General features: G+C 41.5%; 1 protein-coding gene across 3 annotated transcripts in view; it reads left to right on the top strand.

Annotated features, from left to right (window-relative positions):
* Positions 1-16,104: 16,104 nt before the first annotated feature.
* LOC105480004 (phospholipase C epsilon 1) overlaps positions 16,105-22,927 on the top strand; it is a 348,142-nt gene continuing 341,319 nt past the window's right edge. The window contains exon 1 of one of the 3 annotated variants that reach the window (XM_071069465.1): positions 16,105-16,163. The gene's annotated coding sequence lies outside the window, so the exon portion shown is untranslated. Of the gene's footprint in view, positions 16,411-22,927 lie in introns of all 3 variants that reach the window. The other 2 variants (XM_071069466.1, XM_071069464.1) reach the window with 2 other exon arrangements.

Raw genomic sequence — 22,927 nt, 5'->3', positions numbered from 1 at the left:
TTTGAAAAGGAGATCTTCCACTTAGTAGCTATTAAAAATTGGGAAAATGACCCTCTCTAAGGCTCTACCTTCTCATCTATAAAATGGGGCTAATGATTCAATGATTCAGTGAGATGATGTCCAAGGCCTGGCACACAGTAACTAAATGTGAGCCACCACTGCTGCCTCTCCTCGTCCTTTAGCTCAGGTTGACTCAGTGGCATCATGTGACCTTAAAGCATTTAAGGGTGCCTAATTTTCCACTAGAGCATAGTGAAACATAAAACATAAAGCACAAACTTCATAAATCTTGATTATAAGAGCGGGATCCTACTTCTTGAAAATCAAAATGGAAAAACATGGGATGGTGTGGTTCAGGTAAAAGATGACGCAGTGACTTTATGGTGGTCACTTATTTAGTAGATGTGAAAGGTTACAAGTGGCAGAAAGAGTCTGATCCAAGGCTTGACCTCAGAACACTCTGAGAAAATGTGTAAAGAAGGTAGTGCATGGCTGAGAGAAAGAAATGGAGAGTAAGCCTGGAAAGATAAGAAGAGGAAGGTGTGGAGAGCCTTGAATGCCAGGGTGAACAGCAAGTCATGAAAATGCTGGGCTATGGGCTTTAGAGATCCATGGGCTCGGTGTGAATTCTCATTCCACATCATACTAAGTAAGGTAATGGTGTTCAAATTTTTTTGAAGATGACACACACTAAGAAAAATGTTTTACATTGTGTTCCAGGACACATGCCCACATATACACAAATGCACACACACCTGTGAATCAAAGGTGAATGAAATAGTTTTTATCCTAAGTATGCATGACATATTCTGATATTTTCTCTTCCACTTCATTTCTTAAAGCTGCTAGCTATGGACACGAAATTGATCTCACTGTCCATTAATGGGCTGTATCTCACAGGTGAATTAGATAATCTTGGGAAAACTACTTCTTGGCTGGAAGTAGTTGGTGGCTCATGCCTGTAATCCCAGCATTTTGGGAGGCCAACATGGAAGGATCGCTTGAGCCCGGGAGTTTGGGACCAGCCTGGGCAATAGTGTGGGACCCCATCTCTACCAAAAATTTAAAAATTAGCCAGGCATGGTGGAGCATCTCTATCAAAAGTAAAAAATTAGCCAGGCCTAGTCCCAGCTATTTGGGAGGCTTAGGTGGGAGGATCAATTGAGCTCAGGAGGTCAAGGCTGCAGTGAGCTATGATCATACCACTGCACTCCAGCCTGGGCCACAGAGTAAGACCCTGTCTCAAAAAAAAAAAAAAAAAAAAAAAAAAGGAAAGAAAGAAAAAAGAAAAAACACTTCCTAGCTCTGAACTTTAGATTCCTTATCTATGAAGAAGAGGTAATGCCACTCTGATAGAGCTGAGGACTAAATAAAACAGCTCTTAAAGCACCTGACACAGAGCTTGACACATAGTGTATATTCAGTACATACAGTTGAAAATATTTTTGCCAATTTATTGATGGGGATGAAGAGAAGGATTTTGAACAGTCAAAAGTTCCTGGAAATTTTTAGTATGGTGATTAGGAAACACTGTGCAGTGACATTAACTGGATGAGGAGACAGGATAAGGCTAACTAGGGGACATTTTAAGGTTTTATTGCATGGTTTCAGTTTTGCTTTTATTTTCAGACTATAAAAAATCATAGTAGCTCATTACACAGTTTGGTTTCTGTATTTTTAATTGTTTGATGCCTTAATATACAAAGGTTTTAATTATTTATGTATTTTAAACTTTCAACGTCTTCCTATTGCTTTAGACTTGGAAAGCCCCTCCCCACTATTAGAAAAGTTAAATATTCACCTTCATTTTGTTTTACTTGTTTATGTTAATGATTTTATTTTAACATTTAGCTATTAATTCTTCTGAAATTTATTTAATGTATATATGCATAAGGTGAAGTTCTTACTTGATATTTTTCCAAATAACTAGCCAATTTCCCCATGCCATTGTTTAATAATCTATCCCTTTCCAATTGCCTTGTCCTATATTATCATGTATTGCATCCATGTGTATTATATACATATCCAGTTATGTGTGTATTTGGATCAACTTTTTGATTATTTTGTTCGGTTTATTCTTGCAGTCATATCATATGTTTTTTGTTTTTGTCGAATTGTGCAAGTTTTCAAACATATAGCAAAATACAGAAAGTAATTAACACTATGTGCCGAACTCCCAGAATTAACAAATAATTAGCATATGTGGTTCAGATATTTTTAAATTAATAAACTTTATCTTTTAATAAAGTGTAAAATAGAATAGTCTTAAGTTCATAGCAAAATTGAGTAGAAGGTACAGAGATTTCTCATATACTGCCTGCCCCCACACATGCATAACCTCCTTCACTAGAAATATCCACCTCCATAGCTCTGGAGGCTGAGGCAGGAGGATCACTTGAGCACAGTGTTTGAGGCTGCAGTGACCTATGATAGGGCCACCGCACTCCAGCCTCAGCAACAGAGCAAGACCCCATCTCTAAAAAAGAAAAAAATCCCCCACTAGAGTCCTACACAATGAACCTACGTTGATACATCATTATCACCCAAAGGCCATAGTTTATATTAGGGTTCACTCTTGGTGCTGTACATCATATGAGTTTTGACAAGTATATAATGACATGTATCCACTATTATAGTATCTTACAGTAGTTTCACTGCCCTAAAAATCCTCTGTGCTCTGCCTATTCACCCCTCCCCTGCCCCGAATCCCTGGCAACCACTGATCTTCTTGCTGTCTTCATAGTTTTGCCTTTTCCAGAATGTCATATAGTTGGGATCATACAGTATGTAGTCTTCCAGGCTGGCTTCCTTCACTTAGCAATGTGTATTTAAGGTTCCTCCATGTCTTTTCATGGCTTAATAGTTAAAACTTTTTTTTTTAGCACTAATATTTCATTGTATGAATGTGCCACAGTGTATTTATCCATTCACCTGTTGAAGGACGTCTGGGTTGCTTCTAAGTTTTGACAATTATGAATAAAGCTGCTATAAATATCTATAATTTATAATGGACATAATTTTTGAATTATAAATATCTATGTGTGAGTTTTTTTGTGGACATTAATTTTTGATTTATATGAATAGTCTGATTGCTTGTTCATATGGTAAGAGCGTGTTTAATTTTATAAGAAACTGGCAAACCATCTTCCAAAGTGGTTGTACCATTTTGCATTTTTATCGGCAATGAATGAGAGTTTCTGTTGCTGCACATCTTCATCAGCATTTGGTGTTGTCATTGTTTAGGATTTTGGCCGTTCTAGTAGGTGTATAGTGGTATCTCATTGTTATTTCAAATTTGCAATTCCCTAATGACATATGATGTTGAGTATCTTTTCACATGCTTATTTGCCATCTATATGTCTTCTCTGGCAAGGTGTCTGTTCAGGTCTTTTGTGCATTTTAAAATCAGGTTGTTCATTTTATTATCGTTGGTTTTAAGAGTTCTTTGTATACTTTGGATAACAGTCCTTTATCAGATGTATCTTTTGAAAATATTTTCTCCTAGTCTATGGGTTGTTTTCTCATTCTCTTGACATTATCTTTCCCAAAGCAGAAGTTTTTAATTTTAATGAAGTCCAGCTTCAGATATTTTTAAAGACCAAGAATCACTACAGATATAATTGAGGTAATTTTGTACCTTTTCTCACTCTCTTTTATTTCCTTACTCATCTAGAGGTGAATCACTGTCATGAAGCTCATGAGCGCACGTACCATTCATGTTTTTACACTTATATTTCATATATACCCATGAACCAGATAAAATCTTATTTTGTTTATTTTTAAAGTTTACAGCCGTGACTGGCCAGGCATGGTGGCTCACACCTATACTCCCAGTGCTTTGTGAGGCCAAGAAAGGAGGATTGTGTGAGTCCACAAGTTCAAGAACAGTCTGGGCAACATAGCGAGACCTGTCTTTACAAAAACTTTAAAAATTACCTAGGTGTGGTGGTGCATGCCTGTAGAGGTTGAGGCAGGAGGATCCCTTGAGCCCAGGAGTTAGAGGCTGCAGTGAGCTATGATCATGCCACTGCACTCCAGGCTGGGTGACAGAGAGAGACCCTGTCTCTAAAAATAACATAATTAATTTTAACTAATTAATTAAAATGTATGCAATGGCATTATACTGTGCATATTATTCTGCAACTTTTTCAACATTATATTTTTGAAATATATCCATGTTGATACTTATACATCTAATTCATCTACTTAAAATGCAATTGCATTGCGTTCTATCATGAGTAAACAAAAAAGGGTATTAATTCATTCCTCAATAGATGGACATTCAGACTTGTTTCAATCTGTTGGTTTTTGTTTTGGCAATTACCAACAAAGCTGCAAAGGACTTATAGTACACCTCTTTATGCATATATGTAGACATTGAATACAGACACAGAAGTGGAACTGGAGTTTGTAGTATAAGAATCTCTTCAGTTTTACTAGATATTGCCTAACTGTTCTTCAGAGTGGTTTGCCAATTTACACTCCTACCAACAGTATATTAATTCCCATATTTTTTAATTCTAGCATTTGTTCTTGCCAGACTTGAAATTCTGTGTGTGTGCTGGGGGGAGGGAGGGGGCGTGGCTAAGTAGCTGGTGTAAAAAGCCATCTCATTGAACAATTTTTAATTTGTTTTTCCCAGATTATAAATGAAGTTAAACATGCTTTGATATGTTTATATAATTTGCTCATTTTCCATTTTTTCCTACTTCCATTCTTTAAGGATACGGATGATTTGTCTGTTATGCATGTTGCAACTTTCTTCTCTTGATTTTGGATTTTTTTTAACTTTGTTAATAATGCTTATGGTTATACAAGTTATATGGTTAAAGCCAAATTTGCCAATTTTCTCTTATTCATTAGAGTTTTAAAAATCATTAAGAACTCCTTTTCTCCCCTGAGACTACAGAGATAATATCTTATATTTTTGTCTAGAAGTTCTAAAGCTTGTATTTTGGTAGAGTATGTCTCCTTCCTTTATCCACTGTGCAAGAGTGGCTCTTGTATATCAGACCTCAAAGAAAACTAAACAGTCCTTTGGGCACCCAGGGAAAAGATCACATCATCTAAAAGAAGAAATAAATTAAGGTTGGCCTCAGATACCTCTCTCTTTCTCTTTTTTTTTTTTCTGATACAGGGTCTCACTTTGTCACCCAAGCTGGAGTGCAGTGACACTATCATGGCTTACTGCGTCCTTGACTTTCTGGGTCAGGTAATCTCCTACCTCAGCCTCCCAAGTAGCTGGGACTACAGGGATGCGCCACCACGCCCTGCTAGGTTTTTTTTGTTGTTGTTGTTTGCTTGTTTGTATTTCTTGTAAAGACTGGGTTTCGCCATATGGCCCGGGGGGTCTCAAACTCCTGGGCTCAAGTGATCTGCCCACCTCAGCCTCCCAAAGTGCTGGGATTATAGGTGTGAGCCACCATGCCTGGCCCTCAGTTCTCTCTTAAATACATGAAGAAAGGATACCAAATACACCGAAGCCTAAACAGGTGTGGGAATGTCCCTAGCGAGGACACCCCAGCCTCCACTGGACACTCGCTGCCACCACATGGGCTCTTCCAGTGGACAGTCACTGGTGGTGCTGAAATGTTATCTCTGTGCCCACCTTATTGTCTTTCTTTTATAACATTGTTTTAACTAATCATTTACTTTTTAAGTTTTTAAAAATTTTTCAGTCATGTTTTTAAAAATGCTTAATATGGAAATTTTTTAACAAAAGCAAAAATAGAATTTCATTATAATGAAATTCAATGTAGTCACCTTAGTTTCAGCAAACTAACTTGCATTTTCTAGTGAGTTTTTAAAAATCCCATTGGGATTTTGTTGAATGTTAGATATTAATTTAATAGAAACTGGCATTTTTAATCTTTAGGTCTTTCTATGAAGGTATATTGTATCTCTCCCTATTTATTCAAATCTCCCTAATTTCTCCAAATTAATCATATACACACACAAGTATATACATCATTATGATTATTCCTAATTTCCATTTTTAAATTTCTGTTGCTACCATTGCTTATATGTTTTAGTGTTTTGGTTGAATTATCCCAATATATTGCTAAGTAGATAGCAGTGTTGTGTAGAAAAGCTGTTGATATTTGAATATTTGTCTGTATCTAGGCTCTATACCAAACTCTCATTAATTCTGAGTATTTTTAAAATAATTGTCTTGGATTATCTTAGGTGCATAATCACATTTTCTGCATGTAATTATAATTTTATTTCCCCCTTTTCAGGAGGTATATTTCTATTTTCTGTTTTGTGTCTTACTATATTGAATAAAACATTCAGACTATATTGAATAATAGTTATAATTGGGCATTTTTGTCTGGCATTAATTTTAATATGTTTGCCTCTAAGTAGTTCACCATTTGTATGGTGATGGCTATTATTTGTAATTTTATTACGAGCATGCACTTCTATTATTTGTTTTAATAAGGCTTTGAAAATCAGGAAGAAAGTGATATTTAATTTTATGAAATGTCTTTCAGTTGTTTGACAATTTGATTCTTTGATTTATTGGTAATAATTCTTTTATTAATAGATTAGCTAATATTCAACTATCTTTAAAACGTGTGATATATCTTAATTGGTCAGAGTAGTAGATTTTATAGTGTATTACTGAATTCGGCTTGATTGTACTATAAGATTTTCATGTCTAGACTCATAAGTGATCAGGATTTATGGTAGCACTTTTTGTGCTATGTTTGCTATTAATACGTTCTGGAATCAGGTTTATGTCACTTCTTAAAAGAATTTTGAAATATATTTTTTTCTTTGGGAAATATTTTATAAGCATTTTATTTATGTCAATTGAAAGTTTGGAAGAACCAAATGGTAAAATTATCTGGCCCATGGGCAGCATTTCACAGCAAGAATTCCGTGCAATGCTTTATAAATTAGGGAATTTCTGGATTAAATGCAGTTTAATCACTTACTCTGGAACTTCTCAGAGTTATGTCATTGTACCTTGTAAACCTCCAGCATATTCAAATTTATTTGGCCACAGAGTTCCTTTATATTGATGAACTAGTATTGGGTGAAAATACTTCAGGTACACCACAGTAGAGCTTTTTTTTGGTGAGGATTCTTTGATAAATACTTCATTAGATTATGTCAGTACTTGTTACTGCCGTTTTCTCAGTATCTTGCATAATTTATGCCCCAAGAGTCACTCAGTAAATATTTAATTAATGAGTTAAATATTTTCATTTATTTCACTGATTATTGGGCCAGTGTTCTCAGGTGAAAGCAACAGAAAGTAATTTAGGCTGGAAAGCAATTTCTTAAAGGAATTTGAGTAGCCTGGAGACAGACTTCCAAGAACAATTCCTCAAGCCACGTCCTAGACACTGAAAGTATATTTTAGCACTGTTACCAGGAGCTCTTTCTTCTGGAGTCTCCTGCTACCAGCCCTGAAGCCGGAAGCCCTGGCACCAAAAATCCAGCTTTATGGTTGCTCTCAAAAGCTCATGAGTGTCTTTGCTGTCATTCTCAACAGCAAAATGTATTTTGTACATTTTCAAATTGTTCACTTTTTTTTTTTTGAGACAGAGTCTCACTCTGTCACCCAGGCTGGAATACAGTGGCATGATCTTGGCTCACTGCAACCTCTCCCACCCAGGTTCAAGCGATTCTCCTGCCTCAGCCCCCTGAATAGCTGGGATTACAGGTACCTGCCACTGTGCCTGGCTCATTTTTGTGGTTTTAGTAGAGACAGGGTTTCACCATATCAGTCAGGCTGGTCTTGAACTCCTGACCTCGTGATTCACCCGCTTCCGCCTCCCAAAGTGCTGGGATTACAGGCATGAGCCACCACGCCTGGCCTGTTCATTTCTTTAGTGGGTCACGCTTATAATCTCAGCACTTTGGGAGGCCAAGGCTGGCGGTTCACTTGAGGTCAGGAGTTCGAGACCAGCCTGGCCAACATGGTGAAACCCCATCTCTACTAAAAAGAAATACAAAAAATTAGCCAGGCTGATGGTGGGCACCTGTAATCCCAGCTACTCAGGAGGCTGAGGCAGGAAAATTGCTTGAACCTGGGAGGCAGAGGTTGCAGTGAGCTGAGATCATGCCACTGCACTCCAGCCTGGGCAACAGAACAAGACTCCATCTCAACATAATAATAATAATAAATATATATATTTTTTCTCCATATCTGTATCTATATATCTATATATATATCAATATCTATAACTGTCTATCTATCTACATATATATATATATAGAGAGAGAGAGAGAGAGAGAGAATTTATTTGGGCTAAAAGTTTGCGGACTGCTACTGGGGAGCATAAACTCAAATTGCCCTGAATATACACTTTGATTAGCAGCAGTTACAAGTCCAAATACTTCAGTTCTGAATTTAAATTTCGCATGGGTATGCCTGGCTGATGGTGCTGGGTAATCTGTCACTATCTTAGCTGCAGAGGAGGCTGGGCAAATGTAGTTAATGGCTAATAACTTGAGAAAACAAAATTATAAAAAATTCTCCAAACCCAGCAATAATGTTAAAAAAATACATATTTTTCTATTTCTTGGATCAATTGTGATAAAAATTCTCAGAATATTATACATTCATCCAGATTTTAAAACTTCATTAGCTTAGACTTTATTTTAGTATACTTTTATAATTGAAGTGTTACATATCTATGCAGAATTCTCTTTTTCTTTTATAATTTTGCAAGTGCTCTTATTTTTGGTTATATATTCTGGAAGTGTTATTCTTTTTTAATGCTCACATCACTCCCCATCCTCCTCCTTGCCCCTGCCAAAAAAAAAAAAAAAAAAAAAAAAAGCATTTTATGTTTTTTCAAAGAACCAGCTCTCGGATTTATCTTCTAGTTGGTTAAGGCTTTCATCTTTTCTATTTTTGTTTTATTTTTTTCTTAGAATTGTTTTGGTGTTTTTAATTTAAATTTTCAGTTCGTATATTTTTGCTTTCTTGTTTAGTAATAAAAAATATTTGAGATACACATTTGCTGTTGATTACTGTTTGACCATATTTCATTAATTTGGATTATGCAATATTTTCATTTTGTTATGTTCCAAAACACCTCTAATTATAATTTGGGTTTCCTTTGTGATCCAATAATTATTTAGGAGACTGTGTCTTAATTGTCGAGCAGCTGATGCTTTTTGGTTTTAAATGTTTAGTATTAATTTCTAGTTTTCTTGCATTTTAGTCAGAGAATATGGCCTATATATTTCTTGGAATTCCTTGAGATTTTCTGAACCCATTTTTGTAAATGTTCATGAAACTTGGAAGAGAAAATATATTATCTCTGTGTAGACTGTAAAGGTTATAAAGAGTTTAGATGTTGTTTCTTCACTTTTTTTTTCTTTTTTGAGATGGAGTCTGTTGCCCAGGCTGGAGTACAGTGGTGTTATCTCCTCTCACTGCAACCTCCGCCTCCCAGGTTCAAGTGATTCTCCTGCCTCAGCCTCCCGAATAGCTGGGACTGCAGGTGTGTGCCACCAAGCCCGGCTAATTTTTGTATTTTTAGTATAGGTGGGGTTTCACCATGTTGGCCAGGCTAGTCTCCAACTTCTGACCTCAAGTGAACCGCCAGCCTTGGCCTCCCAAAGTGCTGGGATTACAGGCGTAAGCCGCTGTGCCCAGCCCACTTTTTTGTTATATTAGTAAAAATCTACGCTAAAATCATGAACAAATTCAGGCCAAAAAGTTAGTTATAAAAGCATGTGGCATGAACAAGACCCATTAGCAGGAGAGATAGCTATTTCAAGGTAAAAAGAGAGATCCGAAGGACATCAGAAGGGCGGGAGGGTAGGCGGAAAAGATAAGCAGAAGGGAGAAAGAAAGAATAGAAATGCGGATTATAGATGCTCAGGAGCACAGGTTTGGGACCCATTTCACAAACACTGGGCTCTGGTTGATGGAGTCATTCTTTTATACACTGCATGCAACGTCTTTGTCAGGGTGAGATAGATACAGCATAGGGTGAGAAGCTGCTTCTGGAAAATAAGGCTAAAAAAAAAAAAAAAAGACATGTCAGACTAAGAATGGAAGCAGAAGGGAATATTGTGGTCAGTGAAGGGAATTTCAGAAGGGAGACCCTAGAGGGCTCAGGTATGACCTCACTTGCAAACTCTCCGCTGAGTTTGAATAGAAATAAGAGCACTGAGGCAAGAGGTTCCCAGATTGACTGAGAACCTATCATTTTGCAGGTCCAGTTTTCCAGGCTAAGATACACTGTGCACAAGTCCCTGCTCTCATGGAAGACACTACATGTTCTCAATATGGTAGGGGGCAGGGAGGTAGAACTCCTTTACAATAAAGCCAGAAACAGCCTGGAGAGGAAGCTAAGAGATAGGATGTTGGTAAGTCTTCAGTGAAGACAGGAAGAAAGTGGAATATGCAAGTGTCCTAAGTTTTGAAAGCAGAAAGACTTTCCTGGGAAGGCCATGGGAAAAGTGGCGGTGGGGCAGCAAGAGCTAGGCAGCCCTTCCTCTTTCTACCTTCATAGCTAGCTTTCCCTGTAGAAGACTCAAGGAACGATGTGGTGTTGGGGTCAGCAAGGTGAACTCAGTGTGGAAGAAGCTATTTCAGATGTCCAGGGAAGGTTGGGGTAAGTAGATGGCTCTAGGACCAGATTAAGTTCAAATCTAGGTATCTGTGTAAACTTGGGCAAGTTATTTAACCTTTCTGAGCTTCTGATTTCCTTATCTTTAAAATAGAAATGATAACAGTGTCTACTCGTAGGTTTTTGTGAAGATACATACAACAAATTGTTGTACAAAACTTTTAGCACAGTGTGTTGTAAACCTCACCTTTAGCTATGAGGATTCTAACCATCCTCATGTCTTCACTTTCTTCCTTTCCTGGTTTAATGGTATCGTCAATCACTATAAACAGTCCCTTGCATGTATCCTAAGCCCTTGACCCTTTCTTGCCTTGTTAACAACCCTACTTAAATCCAACTCTCCATTGTTTCTTTTCCTGTACCTATGCAGCTAAACCTGGCAGAAGAAAAATGTACAATCATTGTGACTGGGCTCACTGTACGCTGGTGAGCATTTAATACCTGGCATTGCATTTCCCTATTCCATTTGCTCTCTCACTTTCCTAGATGATTACTTCATACCTTTTCTCTTAAACCTTCTGCATGTCCTACCCCATTCTCACTCTCACCTGATGACTTTGTTTACCATTTCATTGTGAAAATACAGGCAAACAGAAGAATACTTTCACGAACTTCAACTAACTCTACCTACCTCCCAACATTCATTCCTATTGTTCCAATTATGAAAGCTATGTAAGGAATTATCCCAAAACTTATGACCTAAAAGACTGACCATTTATTTGGCTCAAAACCCAGAAATTTGGGCAGGGCATGGCAGGGATAGCTTTGATCTGCTCTACTTACTATTGCTGGGCTGGCTTGAAGGTTAGTGACTAGAATCCCTTGAAATCACATTCACCCACATGTTCAAGGTTGATGCTGGTTGTCAGCTGGGATCATACATGCCTCCCCAGGTCTGGGCTTCCTTACAACATGGCGTCTGAGTTCTTGGGTGAGAGTTTTGAAGCAAGATAGGCAAACAAAAGCTGTCTCAACTTCCATTACATAGGTACTCTAGTCACAAAACATCACTTCTACGTCATTCTATTGTCTCTAACATAGAATTGTCAGAGGGGCTGTCCATATTCAAGAGAAGGGGAATTAGACTTCACCTGATATCAGTGGCGAGGTTCTAGAAGAGGATGTGGGACTGGAAATATAGCTGCATCTACTTTTGAAAAATACTTTCTGTATTCTCTCCTGTTTCTTTAAATAAACTGCATTTTGGCCACTGAGAACACCACAAAACCTTAAAAACTGCATATAGAGAAGTCTCCACACCTGAGGCCAGGAGTTCAAGACCAGCCTGGGCAACATAGCAAGACATCATCTCTACTAAAATTTTTTTTTTTAATTAGCTGGGCATGGTTGTGCTTGCCTGTGGTCCTAGCTACTCAGGAGGCTGAGGAGGGAGGATCGCTTGAACCCAAGAGTTCTAGGTTACAGTGAGCTATGATCACACTACTGCACTCTAGCCTGGCTGACAGAGCAAGACCCTATCTCGAAAAGAAAAACAAGAAGTTTCTAATGTGTATGCTTTGGAATTCCAGTGTAGCTAAAACATTTTTTAAAAATTGTGCTTTTATAATATTTCATTATGGCTCCTTGAAACAATTTGAGCTAGTCCCACCTTTTGCTGACAGCAACTCTGAACCAGGTATTACAATAAGATTCCTGAATGTTTCAAGAAGAAAAAACGGTTTGTCAAAAGATTGACAAGATTTTTGGAATATTCAAAGGAGTTTATAGCCTTTAAATACCATAAGTCTAAATGAAAATAAAGATCTTACTTTTATTTGTTTAAGTAATAAACCTTTACATGTTCTAAGTGTTTCATATACACTGGCTCATTTAATCCTCATAATGACACTGAGGGGTACTGTATTAGTCTGTTCTCACACTGCTAATAAAGGCATACCCAAGACTGGATAATTTATAAAGAAAAAGAGATTTAATGGAATCACAGTTCCATGTGGCTGGGGAGGCCTCACAATCATGGCAGAAGGCAAGGAGGAACAAAGTCACAGCTTACATGGCAGCAGATAAGAGAGATACAGCATGTGCAGGAAAACTCCACTTTATAAAACCATCAGATCTTGTGAGACTAACTCACTATCACGACAACAGCACGGGAAAGGCCCATCCACATGCTTAAGTACCTCCCACCAGGTCCCTCCCACGACATGTGGGAATTATGGGAGCTACAATTTGAGATTTGGGTAGGGAGACAGCCAAACCATATCAGGTAGGTACAATTTACCTAGAGGAAAATGAGGCACAGTGAAGTAAGTAACCTGTCCGAGGATTTACAGCTTGGGGGTGGATCTGAGCGTCCAACTCAAGTGGTCCTACACCAAATTCTGTTCCCCTAACACCGGCTGCACTGAGAGAGGATGTTTAGGATCATCTTTCCCTGCTTTGCTTACTATTCCCTGGGGACCCTCACTTCTAACCATGCCATACAGGTAGAGGTACCTACTGCTTTAACAAGCTGGTTGTTTTTCATCAACCTCAACTGCCTTAGGACATCTAACCTCACATACAAGACAACTCTAGGAAGCGTGTTTTTGACTCTCTGCTCACCGTCTGAACACACTAGTCTATTTGCAGACAGCTAGTAAGTCCAGCACAGTTTGATACAGTGACTTCGAAAGGGAGGAAACGGCAACTGGAAAAGCTAAGGTCTGGCTTGTTCCTTCAGTCCTTCTTTGGCCTTTGTGCTACCCAGATGTCTGTTGGCAAATTCCTCTGTTTGACGATCAGCAGCTGTTTAACAAAGATCAATGCATTAGTCAATGGCGCCCACACTGACTACTCAGTTCCCAACCTAATGGTTTGTTTATGAATGGGTTAACTGATGGCTGGCTTGTTGAGTGTGGCAAAGCGCCAATCCTTCTTCTGTAATATGTGCAGTAGAGGGTGTGGGGCCTCCTGTTGGCAGCCACCACCATGAAGTCAGAGACCACTGCCCCCACCTCCTTTCTGAAAATTACAGGATAGGGGAGGCAGAAAGAAAGAGGGAAGATGGTTCCATTTCTTAAAATAATTTTACTACTTAAATTCCCTAATCCCTATGCTTATCATGTATTTAAATCAATTTCCATTGACTAGAGACCGTTATGTAATGTAATAAGCTCAAAAGACATGTGTGCTTTCTTCTGAAATTTCAAACATAGATGCACTCTATTGAAATAAAGTCTCCACAGCATTGTTTCTTGGGGCTGCTGCTGTTGTCTATGCAGAATGGTCTTGTATAAAGAGATGCATAACTTAGTTTACTGAAGCTGAATTTTCCATGGAAATTATCCAGTGCTTTCCCAATTCTCAGGCGCTTTATCTGACAGTCTTTCTTCCTCTAGATAATGGCTGGCAGCAGCCCACAGAGTGGAGGTTAGATGGTGCACTTCTGAAAAAGTCTTGAATGGAGCCATTGTTCCCCTGAGATGGTCTGTGTGTTTCACTGAACAGAGAGCAGGGTGTAAAAAAGGCACCTTGTGTGCAACTGTTGGCGAGGTTGGGGAGTGAATTAAAATCTCCAGAAAGTCTGGGCAGTGCTGTTCAGAGGAGCAGTGAACACTCTGGAAGTACTGTTAGCTCAGACATTCCAATGCGGTGAGGCAGCCTCGGGGACACGACTTCCCTCCAGTCTCATTTAGAGAGGGAGCCATGGGGCGAGCAAAGGACACTGATCTGGACCTGCTCTCTTTGCAAAGATTTGAGGAAGGCGCCCCTTTCTAGGGATGGGGCCACAATGATTATCACACTTGGATAACTTTCCTGCACAACAGACCTAGATTTGCCTTGCTTACTAATCACGCAATGACTCATTTGAAGGATTCAATGTTAACCGCTTGTGCATCTACCGGTTTGTAGCTATCTGTTCCCACGTGCCAAATAAAAAAAAAAGTCTTTGGGGGTGCCAGGTGATGGATGAAGTTTGATATTATTCGGTCATTAAATGAATAATAAAACCATAATATAATACTGTATATTAAATAAATAGCCTACCTTGTTTATTGTCAGTGATTCTACCTGTGTCCTTAGCCCTTTATTTACTTGTTCAGGATAACATAGCCTCAGGGATTGAGTGAATTACCACTTCTCATTGTCCTAGTGGTAAAATCCCAAGATCTCAAGGAACAAAGAATTTCTTTAGAGCCCTCTGCAGAGACCTTTCTGAAATCAGCTCTCCAGGGAGGCAGTCATGTTAGTTTTCATTAAAGTCCTGGTGGTGAGAAAACAGCAAGACAGTTTAAGGACCAGACAGGCAGATTTTTCTTAACAGCAGGATTCTTTGGGCCTCCCGTGCATTCTTGCTCCAACCTCTCCTGTGTTCTGGAGCATCCAAGAAGGGGAGATCACTTTTAAGAGGGACCAGAAAGAAAGGGTCAAACATGAGCAGGAGGACAGTGTGTGGGAGGAGGCGGTGATGCTCCGGGTAGAAGGCTCAGCTTAAGTTCAGGTACAGAGCTGGAGTGGGAGAGACATTCTGTTGGGTGATCCTTATTAGCCAGGGCATGCTGGGTTACTATAGCCATGGGGAGTTAGTCTGGAGGGCAATAGGGAGCCAATGAATGTTTCTGCATAGATTAAAGTTGTAAAAGAGGAAGAATAATACAGAGGTGGTTTGAAGAATTGATATGGTCCAAGGGAGAGGACAGTCGGAGGCGATATGGGCCACAGGAATGGGTCCTGATCAGATGTAGGAAAAGAGGTCAGGCCTAGGGAAGGGTCTTCCATTAGAACAGGTAGAGGCAGGAGGAACAGGTTTAGGGGAAAGGGAGGAGGATGATGATTTGATTTTTTTCCAGGTCCTAGGCTCTCGTAAGACTCATAAAAGCCGCTCCAGCGGCTAAGGAGGTTCTGTGCAGAGCCTATGGTTTCTAGCTGTTAAGATCTTCAGGTGTGCTTGAGCAATGAAAGAGTACTGGATTAGGAGTCCGCAGGCCTGGATGGCCCCGCATTACCAGCAAAAGGAGTATTTCCGGAGCCTGGCACAACGCTGGGCACATTGATGGGGCTCAATGAATATGTATTAAATGAACGAGTGACAGAACAGATTCGAGACTTGGTGCTGCCATCTACTACAGAGACCTTGATCGTGTCATTTATCTGCCGTGAGACTCAGTTTCCATATCTGTCAACCAGGGATGGTTCCCTGGGGTAGTGTGAGAGTACATTCCCGCCGCCTGAGGTGTGCAGAGTTCCCGCCCTTCCCGGAGCCGGGCGCCCCAAGAGCGCTCTCTCTGGCTCCCGCCAGAAAGGATGGCTCCTAGGGGCCAGGGTCAGGGGTCTGGGAAGGGGTCGTGCCGCCAGCAGCTAGCTCGGGGGAGGCGGCCGGGTCCTCGCTCCGCGCCCGCCTTCCCCGCACGGCGGGAGCCGGGGGCGGGCCCGGCACAGGCCGCTCCCCCGGCCGCTCGGCCGCCCGCGGCGGCGCTAGCGGCCTCTCACCCGGGGCGGGCGAGTTCTGGGAAAGCCCGGCCCAGGGCGGGGGCCCCGCTGCCGCCCGCGCAGCCGCCGCCGTCCGGGCAGCGCGCACAGCTCGGCGGGCGCGGACTGGGAACTGCGCGGGTCCACACGGTAACGCTGGGCAACGTGGGCAACGCGGCGGGCGGCGGGAGGGGCAGCGGCGGCGCGCCCGGGCTCTGCCTCCCGGGCTCTGCCTCTCGGGCACTTGCCTGGCTCCTGCGCGTTCCTGGGCATCGGCTCTGCAGCTGACACACAGTAGCGGGGACACCCGGCGCCGCTAGCGACAGGCGCGCGGACGGCGGGTCCCAGAGGGACTTAGCGCTTGGGGACGCCGGCGAAACTCGCCAGGAGCGAAGAGGTGAGGAAGCGACTCTCTAACTCGGTTCCTGAGGACTGGAGAAGGGGAAGGATGGGCTCGTTCTCTCCCAAGGCAGTCGACCCGCCGAAGGGAGCAGCCCGACCCCGCGTACCTGGCGGAAGAGTGTCCTCGCCCTCCCGGGGGACCCGAGGCGGGTGGTACCCCAGGGCATGCAGGCCGCCCTCGCAGGGGCTAAAAGACACCCTGCCAGTACCTTCACTCCAGACGTCTGCCTCAGGTCACCCCTCCGTGTTGTGAGTGCGGTGTGGAGGGGCCAGTGCAAAGAAAATCATAAGCTCTTTTTGTGGCAGTGCTTAGCAGCAGTATTTCAAGGAAGGTGCTCAAGAGATTGTTCCTGGAGAGATTTGTGTACATCAAGTCCTAGAAAATACAATATTGGACCTGGTCCCGCTCTAACTGGTAACTAGAAGAATAGCTAGCTTTTCCTTCAAGTCCTTTAATGCCACAGTAATAAATAACACTAGAGCAAGAAGTCTTCTGTCGTGGCGAATGTTAGGTGCACAGCGTAAATTTGTGGGAGCTTTCGCCCCCTTGCTTTGTATTGAAGCCATGAGACACTTGGTTCAGCCGACTTAACCAATTATTCAGTGTAAGACTCATTTAGTGATTAATTAGTGTCATTTTAAATAGTGAGTTCCCTGAATACATGTTAAGTAGGATTCACTTAAAACTTTTCACTCTTCGAAAAGTTATTTGCACGAAGGTCATAATTTCAGTTGCATTATGCAAAATTTGCCTGTAGGTCTTTTAGATCTCTGCAGGATTGGTGTGTTTTCATATTTCTTATACCCCCGAAGAGGTAAGGCAGGGCCACTGCCACAGAATGGGCGCTACTGTGGCCAAGAATGCTTGACCCCCCTAGGGAGAATTTTTGAGAGCCTGACTTGGGAGGTGGAAGCAGGTGACCCCATCGATGCTTGTACAGGTGCCCAGTTGTCATTGAGGAGAGAGGTGGACTATCTCTAGGTTACTGCATGCATCTATGTCTTCATGAATACTTTTCTGAAGAATGTCTCATGGTGTAGTCTTCTAAACCATATGATGGCACATCTTCTCCCACATCCACCACTCTAAAGTCTAACCATCCTTCAAACTGTGTTTTGCTGGTGTTGTGCGGCTTTTCCTGAAACAGCCAAACTCCGCCTGCTCTGATTCCTGCAGGATTTTTTCTCCAGGGCCCTTTCTGCTCTCCACCTTCTGAGAGTTATTTATGTAGATGTTTTCCCTACTAAAGGTATTTGCTGTGGCTTTCATGGCAAAATGCTTGCACCTAGAAGACTCTTTAGAGATAATTATGGGCCAGTATTAAATCTTAAGATTTTGGTTTTACAACATAAATATCTACTTTGGAGAAGGAGACAATATAATTGAAAGGAGCTAGAGGAATGTATAATGTTTACCATTAACACTATCCTTTATTTACAGCCCCATGGGGGAAATTCCTTTTATACCTGGGAGCCTTGTCTAATAATCATCTTTGGTTCATGCCTTGGGACCAGGTAAGAGGTGAGATTGAACTGGAGGGACATTCTTCCAGTCCTCTTAGTAACATAAACTCCTGGGATGTGCTCCAAGTTTGACCTGTCATTAAAAATTCCATACTCCAGTGGGTTAGAAGCTAGATTCCAATGAAGGCAGTTGGTTTTCTTTTTCTATTTACAACCGTTCTTAGTCACATTCTTCGCTGGGCTTTTGTTGTATACTCAAAAAAAAAAAAATCGTTTGATGTGCAATTTGTTACCTGTAACTTTCTAAATGAATAAAAGAAGATTGAAAAACTACTGTGTATGGTGGAAGAGTTTTCTAAAGTAGGCAGCAGGGGATGTTTCCCATGCCTGGGCAAGAGGAGGGATTTGCACAGAGTGAGGCTGTGCTGCACGTGTGTGCGCGTGCGTGTGTGTTCCACACGCCTGGCTGACAGGTGTCTATACAGGACAGTTGCTATGGTCCTAATGCCTTCTCTCTCTGCTGGAACTACTTCTGCGGTGGAAGAACAACAAAACAGAGCTTCTGGGTTCAGAAGCAGAGAAAAAGCCAAAAGCAGTAGAAGCAGCTTAGAGTGTGAATTTGTTTGCTGAAGTTGCTTTCCTCCCAACGTTCAGTTGAGATGTGTGGCATTGAGCAAGTAGGGGTTTGGTTGAGGGGAGGGAAGACAGGTGATTGGGGAGTATGGTGCTTCTGGAGGAGGGCTGGAAGGTTCTGATAGGGTTTTAGGGAAGCGTGTGATTTAATTATGTAAGGCCCAAAGAGGAGAGTTGGAGATGGAGGAGTAGGGAATGAAGAAAGAGAGGAAGAAGATATCAAAGATGCATTTTGTTATAGGCCGACCATGTGGCCTACAAAGAAGGGCAGAACTCTTTCTAGCGTCTTGTGTTCCTCTCTGCTCCCTGGATGCAGAATGCAGGGTTTTTACAGAGGCTATAATTCATCTGTGTTATGGCTTGAATAGATTTTTATGGGCCAGATTGGGAACCAAGCCCTCGGAGGCTGCATTGTCCAATATGGTAGTCACTAGCCACATATGGCTATTTACATTTGAATTGAAATTAGTTAAATGAAATTAACCAGCCATATTTCAAGTACTTGAAAGCTACATGCAGCTAGTGGCTACTGTATTGGACAGTGCAGATATAGAACATTTTCACCATCTCAGAAAATCCTTCCCTAGAGGATTGTTTCAAAGGGGTAATACCTATTAATCTCCAAAGTGTACTGGTTTCCAAATGAAATTTAGTCATAACTTTAAAGCTTCCAAATTTTACATGAAAATAATAGAAGTGGTTGTTGGTAACACTATGGTGCCTACTACATGCCAGGCACCACTCCAAGCACTTTTATCAATTAACTCATTTAATTTTTATATATTAGGCAGTCAGTGTGAGAGATCTTATCCCTTACCTGTATTTCCAAAATCAAAAAAGCTCTGAAAACTGTGGTTTTCATAAATTTGGCTACAAAACTTGGTCTGAACTGATGTGAGGTTATGACAGTCTTTATTTTTCTCACTTGGTGAGAACTACATGTACATTTTTACTTCAGAAATTATGGGCATGTTTTATTTGCTGCAGATACCATTGGAGGTGTTATGTAATATATGGCATATGCACTTTTACCGTTACAAAATCCATAAAGCTGCTGAATCACAGTTGGCTGGCTGCTCAGAATTTGGATTAGGGAGTGTGGACTTCCATGATTATGCCCATTTTGAAGATGGGAAAACTGAAGCGACGAAAGGTCAAGTGACTTGTGTAAAGTCACAGCAAGGAAGTGCTAGTGTCAGGAACCACTCAAAGTGGGCTGTCTCCAGAGTCTGTTCTCTTGACCACTGTGCTAGCCTACATTAACCTCTGGGTTCATGACCCAAAACAAATAACCGTCTTTTTTTGTTTGTTTGTTTTTTGTTTTTGGCTAGGTGAAACCTAATAGCTTTAACTCAGCTCATTAGAAAGTTTCACATAGTGATCTGGCTAAATTGTTTAGCAGTTGAGGTTTTGAAATGCTGTGGATGGTTCAACCACCGTAATAGATGTGCTTAGCAATTGTTTAGCTTGCCCCTTTCCACCCTGTGTCAGCCACACTTGCTTTTGAGCATTCACTGTGTAAGAACTGGTAGGAAAAGAGGTGGGTGCTGGTGAAACCATTGGGCTCCTGTTGAAATCTTTGGCACCTGGGGACTTACATATTCATAACTGTTGTGGCGTGGAGGGTGGCCGGCAGTTTGGTCCTAGTGTAGATCAACTGTTACAGGCGGGGGCCATTTGGTGGACTACCAGGATTGTAAGCCTTCCTGGCATGTTTTCAGAGGTTCTGCATCAATCTGACTCAGTTGGAAGTCTTTCTAGGGAAACTGTGAATTCCTCTTTTCTTGTGGGAGTTTGACTGGAACTGCAAGACTGGTCTGGGGGCAAGAATGGACTTTTCATTTCCCCTCCCCAAGTAATGGGAAGCCCCAGTGATCGCTTCTTAGATTTTTAGTCCAAACCTGCCTTTGAAGAAATTATTGAGTAACCCCAAGGTTTCTCCTTTGAGTAGGAGGAGATGTTCTAGACATTTGACCTTTTGTGTGTAGTTTAGCATGGCCTCTGCAGGACCCCCTGTCTCTTTGCAGCCAGGGGCATGTGTACCTCTTGTGGCACAATCTCTGAGGCCCTTAATGATCCTTCCCCACCCAACTCCCCGAATCCAGTTATCATGGCTTAAGGTATGGAGCCTGGACACTCTATTTGTCAAATTCAAGATTCTCTAGAATCAAATTTCCCTGGGGTTTACATAGTACAACCTTGGAGGAGCAACTGACCTTTGCGTAAAATAGCAATAGTAATTGTACAGGGTTGCTTTGAGGCCACAGTGAGATAGTTCACCTAAAACACTTTGCATGGAGACAGACACCTCCTGAGTGCTCAAAATTAGCTACTAATATTAGCTAACTAACATTAAGAAACTAATGTTTCTTCCCCCAGGGCTCCTCAAGTCTTTCCAGTCTGCAATGTTAGGCTTTGGGGAGGTGTAGATGGTAGGCTAGATCATGATCTCCCAAAGATGTCCAAGTCTGAATGCCTGGAACCTGTGAATATGTTAGTTTACATGACAAAAGGGACTTTTACAGATGTGATTAAATTAAAGCTCTTGAGATGATCCCGGATGATCTGGGTGGGCTCTGACTAATCTCGAGTATACTTAGAAGAGGGAGACAGGAGTGATGTGAGGAAGGGGTCATGAGCCAAGCCTCTAGAAGCTGGAAAAGGAGAGAAAATGAGTTCTTTCCTAGAGCCTCTGGAAGGAATGTAGCCCTACTAACCCATTTTAGACTTCTGACCTCCAGAACTGTAGGGTAGCACATTGCTATTATTTAAACTACTAAGTTTGTGGTCATTTGTCACAGCAGCTGTAGGAAACTAATACAGCATAGAAGAATAAAGAGGAAGCAGTCGGAGTGAGAAGAAAGCTATAAAAATCAGAGAATGATAATAGCTAGCATTTAGTGAGAGCTTTGTACTAGGTATTGTTCTAAGCACTTTATAGGTACTAACTTGTTTAATCCCCACAATCACTTTCTGAGGTAGGTACTTTTGTTATCTGCATGTCACAGATGAGGAAACTGAGGCACTGAGAGGTTAACTAACTTGCCCAATGTCACACAGCTAGTATGCAGCAGATCTGGGATGTGAGTCCAAGCATTCTGGCACTCTTAACTGTCACCCAAACTACTCCCAAAGGCAGGCATTTCTGGCTGTTGAGTCTGACGCTATCAGCCACTGAATGGTACGTGACTGTTCGTGGGGAAAATGCAATGTTGGAATTGGAGAGAAAGAGGGCAATGTAGTTGTTTGTTTCTTCCCCAGAACACTGGTTATTGAAATACTCGTAAGTTTTCACTGTTGCCATCTCCTAGACTGCATCTGGACAGCCTGAAGCTGTGGGAGCGGTTCCTGGGCTGGCCTCCCTCTCGCTCCCACCTCTGTTCCTACAGCCGCCTTGCTCACCACAGACCGCTGGCCCCGGCGCCCTGTTGGCTCTGCTTCCCGCTTCTGCCTGTTTATTGGATTTGCCTCATTCCTGACTCTCTGCTCCAGCCCGGAATTCCACCACCTCTGGGCCCTCCAGTGCTCAGACTTGAGCTGGTTAGTGTCAGTGCCCAGATTGGAATGGCCCTCTGTGACTGCCAGTGAGGGATTATTTTGCCTTTTTCCTTTGATTATGCTGGCTGTTGTTAGTGTTCTAGCTGGGCTGCTTTTGTCTCTCAAGCACATAATTCAGAGTGATATTGGTTTGGAGCAGGGGTTTTCAAACTGTGTTCCAGGAGTGTTTGGGGCCTCTGCAGGGTGAGAGAGATGCTGGGGAATGAAGATCTCAGTCGTTTACTTCGGCTTCTACCGAGTAGTCCTGCTCTTATTTGTCTTATATACTGGTGCTCTGTTTTAGATTTTGCGTGAAACAGGGGCTCTATTGTTACATAAAGAGACAAGTTTGAGAAGAACTAAATAGACTTGCCATAGACTTGGATGTACAAGAAATATAACTCTGTATTTTCCCTCATTTCATTTTATAAATTTGGGATCTGGAGTCAGGTTGCTTAGGTTCATTTATATCCTGCCTCTACCACTCATAATCTTCATGACCTTGTGCAAGATACTTGGCCTATTTGGGCTTAATCATCCTCATTTACATTATAGAGGGGTTACAGTAGTACCTACCAAATAGGTTTTGTAAGAATTAAATGAAATAACTCATGTCGGAGGCTTAGAACCGTACATGGTCTAGAATAAGAATTCTAACAAATATTAGCTTCTTTGATAATTTTTATTGTTGCTACTGAGTCTCCCAGTTGAATGGCAGGAAAAGAATTTAGCCTCCTATCTTCATGGGGTTCCCTTCTACTGCTCTCTGAGTGGTGTTGCAGCAGCAGGTCTTACTTCCTCTCTCCCTGGCTGCCACTGAAATAGCCACTGTCCTTGTCTGTGGGTGATTTCATATACAGTGCCACGGAGCTGCCTCT

The sequence above is a fragment of the Macaca nemestrina genome, chromosome 9 (genome assembly GCF_043159975.1).
Source record: "Macaca nemestrina isolate mMacNem1 chromosome 9, mMacNem.hap1, whole genome shotgun sequence".
Taxonomy (NCBI): Eukaryota; Metazoa; Chordata; class Mammalia; order Primates; family Cercopithecidae; genus Macaca; species Macaca nemestrina.
The sequence above is the reverse complement of the archived record's forward strand: the minus strand, read 5'-3'. Positions and strand labels throughout refer to the sequence as shown.